Source organism: Alexandromys fortis, unplaced genomic scaffold, assembly GCF_014885135.2.
Source record: "Alexandromys fortis isolate MF-2015 unplaced genomic scaffold, M_Fortis_MF-2015_v1.1 scaffold_77, whole genome shotgun sequence".
Taxonomy (NCBI): domain Eukaryota; kingdom Metazoa; phylum Chordata; class Mammalia; order Rodentia; family Cricetidae; genus Alexandromys; species Alexandromys fortis.
Genome location: NW_026067967.1, coordinates 298,663 through 308,716, shown reverse-complemented (window position 1 = coordinate 308,716; position 10,054 = coordinate 298,663). Strand labels below are relative to the sequence as shown.

Sequence of the window (10,054 nt, the reverse complement as noted above, 5' to 3'; positions counted from 1 at the left end):
TCTCTCTTAGGGTCCTCATTGTTGTCTAGGTTCTCTGGGATTGTGATGTGTAGGCTGGTTTTCTTTGCTTTATGTTTAAAAACCACTTATGAGTGAGTACACGTGATAATTGTCTTTCTGGGTCTGGGTTACCTCACTCAAAATGATGTTTTCTAGCTCCATCCATTTGCCTGCAAAATTCATGATGTTGGTCTTTTTTTTTTTCTGCTCTGTAGTACTCCATTGTGTAAATGTACCACATTTTCCTTATCCATTCTTTGGTGGAGGGGCATTTAGGTTGTTTCCGGGTATGACAAACAAAGCTGCTATGAACATAGTTGAGCACATGTCCTTGTGGCGCGATTGATCATCTTTTGGATATATACCTAAAAATGGTATTGAGGTCTTGAGGAAAGTTGTTTCCTAATTTTCTGAGAAATCTCCAGTTGTGACATTTTTATCATGCATATGAGAAAACAACCCCAAAGACACAAAGCAAGTCCATTCAAATCCAAACAGCTAATACACAGTAGACTGGACGGTTAGGATCGGGTTGGTATTTTAATTCTTCTCTCTTTCCACTATATCTCAGAATACGTGTGGTCTTGAAAATCAAAAATTTAAAAGGTAATAGCATTAAGTTTTAGCTAAGTATCACAGGAACTGATCCCCCCTTCAAATATGTTGGAGCCATGATACAAGTACACCTTATGGGCGTTTTCCATAGGGGTCCACATGCAATAGAAAGCGTGCTATATTTGTCTACACCCAGTGAGTCTGGCCAGCTACACTGTGGTTTAATTACCCCATTTAAACAAAGCACTGCAGGCCAGACAATGACTCTGACTCATCAGATAGGAGAGTAAGGAAGTACTTGTTATTCTTGGCCGATTTTTATTTCTGTGTAGTTTGAGGCAGGGTCATGCTGCAGACACTGTCCTTTTAAACACTCGGAAACCTCTGCCACTTCCTGAGGCTGATGGCTTCTTCCTCTGAGGGAGCAGCTCAAGGGACACAGCAGGGAAAAGCAGGGTGACAGCTCTCTTGTCCTTGGTGCTAATGGGCTTCCTTCCCCCCTCCCTCCCCGAACAACTGACTTGAGATGATACCAAGCTGTGCAGATGGACGATAGAGACTAGGATCCTTTATGTTTGCTTATGTATATGGTCTAGCTCTAAAATACGGCTGCTCTTTAAAAAGAAAAACACTCATGCTTACCGAGTACTTTTCTGGGAGTGTGTGTGTGTGTGTAAATATAATGTATATGTACAGAATTCAGTTTCAGTGTGCTCAGGTAGTTACTTGCCAACTGGTACGGAAGCCTTTCAATATCTGAAGACCTTGATGAAGAATGGTTTTGGTTCCCCCAGGTAGTCAGCACTTTAAAGGCAGGATGTTGCTTATGTTTCTTAATGTTCCTCTAACAGTGGCGTCCTGGTTTGTGCGCAGAAGCCCAGAGATGTGTTATTGCAGAAATGTGAGGTGAGAGGGGCAGGTTGCAGGAGGTGAGGAAGAGGAGGGTGGACAGGCGCCATCCACTTCTTAGAGAACTGGCTTTCACTGCAGCCTCTTAGGTAGCAGTTGGCAGACCATGTCTCCTTTTAGCTGTTCTTACCCACGTTCATCACATGTGTTTCTTGTACAAAAATAATTTTTCTTGCCCTGTTATCACCTCCTTTGACTAGCCAGCCTTCTGTCCTGGCTAGTTTTATGACAACTTGGCACAAGCTAAAGTCATCGGAGAGGAAGGAGCCCAATTGAGAAAATGTCTCCATAAGATCCAGTTATAGGCAGGCAAGCGTGTAGGGCATTTTCTTAATTAGTGATTGATGGGGGTGGGGTCCAGTCCATTGTGGGTGGGAACGTCCTGGGCTGGTGTTCTAGGATGCGTGTTTTAAGCCAACCGAGGAAGTCAGAAGGGGCAAGCCAGTAAGCACTCTGCCACTGCCTCTGCATCAGTTCCTGCTTCCAGGTTCCTGTCAGATTTGAGTTCCTGCCAGTGGCGTCCCTCGAAGTGACTCAGGATATGTAAGCCAAACAAATCCTTTCCTCCCAAAGTTGCTTCTCATCATGAAGTTTCATCATAGCAGTAGCAACCATGGCTAGGACAGCTTCCTTGAGAAACAAAGAGGTTAAATTGAACCCTTGTTTCTAATAAGGCCAGACACACAAAATAGGTACTCAAAAAATGGGAGGGTGAGGAAGGCCTTACGCTTGGGAAGAGAGCAATAGGGAGAATGGATCGGTATTAATTGCAGCCATTTATATGTTTACGTTACTCTTCTACCTTTTCAAGGTCGAATGGGGCTCAATAATCTCAGGTTCTGTTGACGTAACCCAGTGCTGACCTGCCTCTAAGGGAACGGTCACAGAGAATCTCTGCTGGTAACACAGGCCTCACTAGATATAATGTCTGTTTTCCTGGAGGTTTTATTTTTCTTTATAGCTGACTACAGCCCTGTTGTCTAGGTAGCACATTTTCATCATCCGTTCATCAGATCATGGACGCCTAGGCTGTTCCCGTGCCCTAGATACTGTGAATAGAGCAGATGAAGACAGAGATGAATACGCTGTCTCTGTTAGAGGAAACAGAGTCCTTTGGGTATATTCCTGGGAGTGGTGAGGCTGGGTCGTGTGCTAGGTCTGTTTCTAGTTGTCTGAGGAACTGCCACACTGATCATCGTGTTGGCTGCACCAGTTTGTTTTCCCACCATACACAAGAGACCCAAAACCTTCCACCAGGAAATGCATAGAGCTGGTCAACGCTTTCTGCAAAGTGGCAGGGTAAAAAAGTCAGTAGCCTTCCTCTATCCTAAAGACAGTCAGACAGGAAAAACACAAACAAGCAAAACCGGAGAAACAATCCCATTCACAGTAGCCTAAAAATAAGTAATCCTAAAATACTTAGTCAATGAATTTAATAAAGACTTCTGCAATGAAAATTTTAAATACTGAATAATAAAATTAAAGAAGACACCACAAACCGAAGAGACTTCCCATGCATGTGGATTGGTAGGGTTAAAAATGTCAAATTGGTCATCCTACCACAAGCAATCTATAGATTCAATATAATCTCCATCAAAATTGCAATATAATTCTTCCTGGGAATTGAAGAAACGATCTTAAAATTCATGTGGAAGCAGAAAAAGGCCAGAGTCTACAGATTTTACACTTACGTTGGATTCCTTGTATTTCAGACTTGATAACAGTTTCGCTGATAGGCGATGTGTGTATGTCAGTAACCACAGAACAAGACTACAGGCGAACAGCTCTGACTGGAGCAAAGCTTGGCATGGATGAGCAAATGCTTCACACGGAAAATGACATTGAATAGCTGGATCAAAGGGCAGCCTTCAGCATGAACAGCTGAACTTTCTTTGGCTTCCTTTGAGAAAGATCTATTTGCCCGCAGCCCTTCTGTAACCATGCTATCCAAACTAGGCCTGCCCCTGGAACACGGTCAGAGTGGAACGCATTTGGGGAGTTTGTTTCTTTGTGTCTGTTTCCTGTGTTCTGTCACTATACCGCAAGTCCTGCTAAGGCAATGACCACATGTATGCAGCTTGCTTACTCTTGCACCTTTACCACTGATCCCACAGCGGCTACGCAAGAAACATGTGCCCAGTGAGTTCATGTGACCGCTGGCTGCCACTTCTGTGTGTGCATCCTATTAGCTCCAGGCAGTTGTTATCCAAGATGTCAATGTGGTGCCAAAGGCACCTAAAAACAGCCCAAGGAAGCCGCCTGGCTGCATGTTTGAACTTACTGCTATTGTTCTGCGCGTTTTAGTTTCAGCTGAGGATGTCCTCCCCTTACCAAAGTGCTGACGTACAGTGCTCCAAACAATGCGCACTCTGTAGCTTTTCAGATCATGATGAGCGATGCCTGGGGACTATTTTAGTAAAGAAAAGTTGATGCTGGAGTTCCCAAGGGGGCAGCTCAGGCCTTACTTTCTTCGGTTGCTTCCTTTCCTGGAGCCTATTCACGTGGAGACTCCGTAAGGTTTGCTTTCTACCGTGTGATGTTTAGTGTGGCTGCAGTGTGATTTGAGATCAGTTATTGTGATCAGGTATTATTCTTTGCATTTGGGATTGGCTAGCCAGGGTGTTTGGTGTTTCCATATGAATTTTAGGATTCCATTAGGAGCGTGACTGTATGAAGGAAGAGGAAGGCTTTTCTGAAGATGAGGTAACTGAATCAGAAAAAAAAGGGCCCCCAAACCCTTAAAGACTTAGATGCCTTTCCCAAGGTTCCTGACAGCTAAGTGGAGACGTCAGCCAGTGGGGGAGCAGTTTCTCTAATAGCATTCACTACTATGGCTTTATTAACAAGAATGGAGTCCTCAGTGTACCAAAATACATGGATGAACCACAAATACGAAGCAGACAATGATTTTTCTAGCACGTTGAGAATGATTTTTCTATCACGGACGTTGCAGTTGCCAGGAAGCGTCAATATGTCAGAGCAGACTACTGGATTTAGTGGAGGCTGTGGTTGCCCCTGCAGATGGTCTAGCCTGCGAACTAGCAGTGTCTGACCTTTCTCCTCGGCAGAGAGGGTGGCAGAGGATGCTGCAGCTGATTCAGAGCAGGCTGCAAGAAGAGCATCCTCTTCAAAATGTGGTTCTCAGACATGCTTTAAAGTGCAGCAGCGACCCTGCCTCCAAGGGAAGATGACTGCAAAGCCTTGAAGATGGCCGTGCAAACAACCACTGACCTCTTTTAGAAAATAAAACACATCAGCACCTCCTGCGTGCAGAAAGCTATTTGCCTGAAACATAAAACCTTTTCTAATAAGAAAATGCTGTGCAATATATCAAAGGAAAGAAAATATGAGAACCCAGAAGCATGCTTATTAAAAAAAAAAAAAAAAAAACGAAAAAAAGCAGACAAGGGAAAAACCAAACCGAATTTTCCTGTCTATGTCGTGTTTGTTACAAACGTGTGAGAAGAAATTGTGCAGCTACTGGAGAGTCATCCCAGCAGAGCACCCCTGAAGACAGCGCCCTCCCATCTCCCAGCCAACGGGAAAGCGTGGAGAGCAGGGCCCAGAGGACGGAAGTGAAGTCGTGTTTAAGGGAAAGGGCATTGATGGACTCAAATGTGTGCCTTCCTTTTGTTTTTTAAAAGATGTCAGGGTAAAATGTGTAAAACATATGGAAAACTAGTTTAAAAACTGTAATCAGATCACGTGGTTAATAAGGGAACAGGGGCTGGCCCTGTGTTACAGCCATGTTAACTTAGCTGTATAGATAACACCCTGTTGTCCAGTACTGGGTTCTGATGCAGGGGACTCCTTTCCTTTGTGCTCCCCTCAACTCCAGTTTTCTGACGGTTAACAGTCGGTTCTTGGAAGACGAAGGTGAAGTTTCCCAAGGGCAGGATTATAAGTGCCATGGTATGTGACAGGTGTCCTTCCCAGCTTGTGCATGGGGCACTGCAGGGAGAAGGAGGCACAGTTCAAAACCGCACCCTTGATAGGATTCCCAGCACCACAATAAAGAAGTAAAGAATTTCCTATTGCTTGTTACAAACAATGCTGTAGTGACCTTTTAAAGCTTGTATCCCTATACACTCTATGGAAAATTATTAGCAATATTGACAACAATGTGTAGTTCAGTAGCTGATACTAGGGTGCTCTGCAAAGTAACTGTAGAGTTAATTACACAAGGACATAAGGGATCTGTTGCTCCGGGTCTTTGCCTACCTTTACCACCTGCAGATTGTACAAACCCTGACACACGTGAAACGGTCACTCACAGTGATTTGTTTAGCAAGGCTGAAGGCTGTGTTTCTTTTTTTCTTTTTTAAAATCAACAAGTTATCGGTTACAATTGGAAAAGAGGTGTTGAGAATGGATCAGGGTGAAAAAGCAAAACCCACGTTTGTGGACATTGCGTGTTTACACTTGGTCACGAGGCTATCCCGCACCGTGTGGAGCAGCTGCACTGGTGGGCAGCCTCCTTGCAGGTGCAGTCCCTGGGCCCTTGTCACGCAGCCCCCAGGCAGCAGGTGCAGCCCCTCTGCAGCCTTTTCACTAGCAGGAGCCTGCAAGAGAGCTGTTGAAGTCATGATGAGGTGGAGTCCCAGGACAGGTTCTGACAGTTGAGGTAGTAGTAAGGTGTGAATATAGTCAAAATGCGGCATGAAACCCACCTGTCTTGGTTTAGTTTCATCACCGTGATCAAGACCATGACCAAAGGAAACTTGAGATGGTTTACTATTCGAGGCTACTGTCCATTAAGGGAGCCAAGGCAGCAACTGGAGGCAGGAGCTGAAGCAGAAGCCTTGGAGGAATGATGCGTACTGACTTGCTCAGCTTGTTTTCGTATATCACCCAGGACCAACTGACGAGGGGTGGTATTGCCCAGAGTGTACTGGGCTCTCCTACATCAGTCATCAATCGAGAAAATGCTCCATCAGATTGACTTTAGGCAAATCTGTTGGGCATATTCTCAATTGGTGATGGATTTTCCCATTCCAGATTGTGTCAAGTTCTCTCTCTCCCTCCTCTCTCTCTCCCTCCTCTCTCTCTCTCTCTCTCTCTCTCTCTCTCTCTCTCTCTCTCTCTCTCTCTCTAGGATACCATCACTTTGTACAATATATGTATACTAATAAAGACGTAATAAAATATTCTGGAAAAATTATTCATAAAACTAAAGCAAATCAATGTCTTTCCCACTTTACAGCTTATGCAACAGTGCCCTCTGGTGGCACAAAAGTTGCTGCCCTTTATGTATTCACTCAACGCTTCAAGTCGGAGTCTAAGGGGGTCAAAGCTTCTTGAAGTCATGGAAATTCATTGCTAGTCTGAGTTATTTAGCAAACTGAGATGCCAGAATCTCTTTCTGATGACACTGTTAGCTGTTACAAGCACACCAGTTTTGGTTGCCTCGGTGTTTTAGGTGCCCCGAGGGTAGGCAGCTCCGTTTAGTTAGCAGAGAAGAGAACAATTTGCCTTCAGGGAATTTTGTCAGCTTTTCTTTAGGCCCCAGTCTTCCGCCTTAAGAAAGCTGTGTGCACTTCAATAGCTTGAGTTATTGGACAGTGTTCATTTTCCCACCCAGCAGACCGTGTTTTCTCAAATGCTACTGAATTCTCAGTCACGTCCCCTATTTTCTCAGTCTCTAGCATTAGCTCAACTGCTAAAGTTACAGCATCTTTATGAACATATGAGAAATTTAATAGCAGCAAGGATCACATCCTTAGAATGAAGGAGCCAGTCATTTTGAACTCGATCTACGTTTCTTAATACAATATCTGTCTTTTATGGTCACCATGGCAGCTCCTTTCAATCTTGCCTCTCAAGATATCTATTCAATGCATAGAAGGAGGAAGTGCCACGTTTTTTTTTCAGTGATGGACTCCTCTACAAGATTTATATTCTTCCTTCTGCGTTTTGTCAGTTTTTCTTTTAACCACCGTTTCTGTGTGTCTCCTCAAGATTAGGACCGAGGAAGAGAGTGCTTTTCTGTATCCCGATTAGTCAGGGCCAAAGGACGTGTGAAAACTCTGCGCAGACAGACGATTTTAGTGGGAGGGTAACAGAAGCGCCCCCCTTCTTTTCCAAAGTGGAGAGTATGCAGCTTATCGGAGAGGTTGCGCTTACCAAGCACAAGGCCCCGGCTCCAGTCCTCAGAGCTCAAACACAGCCACAAAAGCAAGCAGCGGATATTAGACCTCTGGAGTCTCTGGGGAAGAGGAGGGAAGGGCAGGGCAGCTTCTGCTCCTTGGAGAACTCATTGAGACAAGTTCTTAAAAGGCTTAAAGTGGAAATAAATAAGTCATGTGGTATTGCCCAAGGATCCCGTTCTAGCATCGGGGACACCGGAGGTGGCCAGGCCAGGCTGGAGCTCAGTGCTCTGTCTTATCCTGGCTGCCTCAAATTGTCACCCAACGGTGTTTAATAAATTTAGTATTATTTCTGCGTGTATACTTGATTCTTGAGCAAATGCAAACGAATTTTTGCCACACAGATTTTACTTAGAGGAAGTCCTCGTTCCCTCTTGCCCTTCCTGCACTCAGATCCTTTCCACATTTCCACACGGTGAGGCAGGAAGCATCTCTCGAATTCTTCTTTTTTGCTGTATTTTAGAAAGAGCTGCCGTGTGTGACCAGAAATGTGCTTCCTTTTCTAGGTCATGTATGCTGTGAGGCTTTCCCGGCATACAACCTACTTTTGTTAAGGCAAGTTGTAGAAACGGTTCGAAGTTCCACCTCCGTTGACCCCGGGCACAGCATTTGAGCCCTTTGAGCTCAGCTTGCTTAGAGCAGGACAGGTCCCCTTGCTTCTGCAGCCCTTTGACGCTGTGATTTCTCAAGTGCCCACTGCAGGCCTTGGAAAGGGACCTGTGGGTCTCAGTCTGGACGGCAGAGGGCGCACTGTACCGTGTGCCTGTGATCACTGGGTACTGGAAGCAGCCTCATAGCTGCTGCTGATGGAGGGAAGGAGCCGGGAGGACGCCGGAAAGTCATGTTGTGAAAAGTCTCTTAGAAAAGACAGATTAAATTTTGGATTCTTTACTGTTAATTTCCAACTTCTAAGTAAGCCATTAATTTAATGGGCATCTTAAACAGGTAACTCTTTAAAAATGTTCTTACGCATTCATGGATTTTCATGAATTTAATATTTAAATCGACTATAACGCATATTTCCTTTCTATTTTATTGGTTTTGTGTCCATTGTATTAAGATGTTAACCAATGATAGTTTCTTGTAATTTACTTCTGTATCCGTTAATGTAGCTTTACTAATTTTTGAGTAGGATTTCCTTTTATTGTTGGCCAGTCTTGTAATTTTCTGGTCCCAAATGTCAATCACTCACCTCACTAAGAAGTTTTTGCTTCTTTTATTGAGTCTTGTTTTGATGGGGGATAGTGCTGGGCATGAATCTTGCCACTTAGAATGTCTATTGGTGGAACAGTGGCGGACCCATGGTGTTCCTTGACTTTGCTTTCTTCCTCCCAGAATTCAGTTCTGTCTTCTCCGCCTTACCTAAGTTCTGGTCTGTCAGGCCAAGGCAGTTTCTTTATTCATTAACCAATACAAGCAACACATAAAAAGAAGGACCTCCGACACCATCTTCATTTTGAAAAATACTGTGATTTATTCAAAACTGCTAAGAGAATAGATCCTAAGTGCTCTCACTAGAAGTAGTAGTAAGTATATAAAGCAATGCTTATGTAATTAGTTCAATTTCACATTCCACAACGTACACACATTTCAAAAGATGTTGCATACTGTATTACTGCAAAAATAATTACCATAATTGTTACTACTAATAAAACCAAATGAAGTTTCAAGTTGGTTTTTTTTTTGATTATTTAATGATCCAGGTTGATGTTCGTCAGTTCCTGTTTATGCTAGCCTGATGACTTTCTTTGACATATGTCTTGTCTGTTTTGTTTCCAATGTAGGTTGATCACTTTGGGTTTTACAACACAAAATCTTTCAAGCAGCGGTACCTGATCGCCGACAGGTACTGGAAGACGTACGATGGCGTAATCCTTTTTTACACTGGCAACGAAGGGGACATTACCTGGTTCGCAAATCACACGGTATGTGGCCTGTGGACATCGTGAGGTGGCTTCAACAATTCGCCTTTTACTGTGATGAACTGGAGATGTTTTCTGAGATCGATCACGAGATTTATTTTTCCCTCTGTGGCACTGGGACTTGACCTCAGGGCCTTGCACATTCAGAGTAAGGGTTCGACCACTGGGCTGTGGCCCCAGGCCTGTTTTCATTTGTAATTTTGAGGCATGGCATGACAAACACACCCAGGCCGGCTTTGAACTCACTGTAATCTAGGCAGTATGTGAATTTGCAATCCTTCTACCTCAGCCCCATAAGTAGCTGGGATTACAAGCCTGTACTGCCAGGTCTTGGTTATTATTATTGTTCTTACTTATGAAGCTATTAAAAAGAAAGAGAAACTCACTAATAATTCGAAAAATAGCAAGTTTGCACAAATAAACAAGTTTACAAAGAATAAATATATTCAAGAGGTCTCCACATTCCACTTAAATTATAAATGAGAAAGACAAAATTCTATTTTCAGAAAACTGAGTTTTTTT

General features: G+C 43.7%; 1 protein-coding gene across 1 annotated transcript in view; it reads left to right on the top strand.

The window, feature by feature from the left end:
- Positions 1-10,054, top strand: part of LOC126508942 (lysosomal Pro-X carboxypeptidase-like) — a 33,972-nt gene that overhangs the window by 4,931 nt on the left and 18,987 nt on the right. Inside the window, exon 2 of the mRNA XM_050154461.1 lies at positions 9,395-9,535. The gene's annotated coding sequence lies outside the window, so the exon portion shown is untranslated. The remainder of the gene's footprint in view (positions 1-9,394; positions 9,536-10,054) is intronic.